Source organism: Ovis canadensis, chromosome X (assembly GCF_042477335.2).
Source record: "Ovis canadensis isolate MfBH-ARS-UI-01 breed Bighorn chromosome X, ARS-UI_OviCan_v2, whole genome shotgun sequence".
Lineage (NCBI taxonomy): Eukaryota > Metazoa > Chordata > Mammalia > Artiodactyla > Bovidae > Ovis > Ovis canadensis.
Window position 1 is genome coordinate 65265874 of NC_091727.1, and position 1998 is coordinate 65267871.

The window sequence follows — 1998 nt, forward strand, 5'->3', positions numbered from 1 at the left end:
GCTAGGGTGTGGGGGAAAATTGAGAGATGTTGGTCAAAGGGTATATACTTCCAGTTCTAATATGAGTAAGTTCTGAGGATCTAATGTGCAGCATGGTGACTATAGTTAACAACACTGTATTATATACTAAAGAGTTACTATGAGAGAGCTTAAAACTTCTCACTACACATACACACAAAAAAAATGGTAAATAAATGACAGGATGGAGGTTTTGGCTAATGCAATGGTGGTAACCATTTTGCAATATATAAGTGTACCAAATCAACACTGTACACCTCAAACTTATGCAGTATTATATGTCAATTATATCTCAATAAAGCTAGAACAAAGTAAGACACTTTATCTCTTTTTTAAGCCTCAGACTCACATTTCCAACTGCCTAGTATATATAATAGCATCTAGCATCATCATTATTGCTCTTCCATACCCATTTTGTCATCTGACCTTTGCAATAATTCTGTGAGCAAGTCAGGGCATTTTTTAGAGGAGACTCAAAAAGTAGGCTTGCCCAAGTTTTAGTTGCAGAACTATGATTAAACTCAAGTTTGGGTATTTTCTTTTATGCCATGTTGCACAGCCCACCACATGGATGTGTCAATGGAGTCTCAAACCAACTGTGATCAAAACCTCAACTTGTTACAACCTCCCCCTACCCTAACTCCCCTGAAAAAACCAACCAACCAACCCCCAAGATAAAACAACAAAACCCTGCCTCTGTTTCCCAACTTGGTTAAAGGAGTGTCACTTTCACTGTTTCAGCCATCTAGGAGCCTGTGGAGGCCTGCTGGGAAAAAGACTTCTAAAAGGACAAACATGTCTGGAAGGCTATGGTCCAAGGCCATTTTTTTTTTTTTTTCCTGCTTGCTATAAGCAGGGTGTCCGGAACCAGAAGGAGCACACAGCCCTTTTTAAAATTGAAAGTCTTTATGCTCAAGGTGAAATTGAACTCTATGTAGGCAAGAGATGTGCTTACGTGTTGAAAGCAAAGAATAACACAGCAACTCCTGGTGAAAAACCTAACAAAACCAGAGGAATCTGGGGAAATGTAATTCGTCCTAATGAACAGCAGCAGGGCTTGTGTCGAATTCCGAAGCAAACTTCATGCTAAGGCCATTGGACACAGAATCTGTGTGAAACTGTATTAAGTAAATAAAAGTGTGGATTTGTTCTGTTTAAAAAAAAAAAAAAAAGATGTCTCACTTTTCCAGTCATCAAGGCCAGAAATGTGGGTTTCATGTTTGATTCTTCCCTCTCTTCCATAGCCTACAGACTTGACCTTCAAAATGTCTGAAACTCATTTTGAATTCATGCTCTTTTTCTTCTCTGTCCCCATTGAAGCTCATAGAATTTTAGCTACAGTCCTTCCACTGATGTCCTGGCCTTCTGATCTACCCTACCTCCGACCCTCCATATTGTCCTGGAGATCTCCTCCCTAAAGCAGCACATCTGATCCCTTCACCCCCTCATCGGAAATCACAGCCTTTGATTGTGCTGGTCCCCAACCCCTCCTACTTCCTGAGACCTGAGTCAACTGCCACCTCCCTCAGTGAACTTACACACAAGCCCCCTGTAAACCTGAAATGATTCCTTATTCCTGGCTCTCCCATAGTACTAGGTATTGTATTTCATTCTGCTAGTCTCACAGCTAACTGTTCACTGTTCTCTCCCCCGTCTAGCCTGGGAACCTGCTGGGGATAGGATCCCAGTCTAGTTCATCTGTCTTCTTTGAAATGTATAATCTGAAACTAGGTCCTTAAACGTAGTAGGTCCTTAATAGATAGCTGCTGCATAAATCTTTCTCTTGAGTGTTTGTAAACTTGTTATAACAAGGACCATATTCCTAGTGGATTCATTCAATGAGATGGGTAAAAATGATTCTCAGCCTGCAGTGGGACACCTCACTTTACACCTTGAGAGATCTGAAGTGGTCCAGCATTGCTCCACTATATCCTTCACCCCTCAAAACATTGCTCTCCCTCCCCAAGAGAAGGCAAAAGA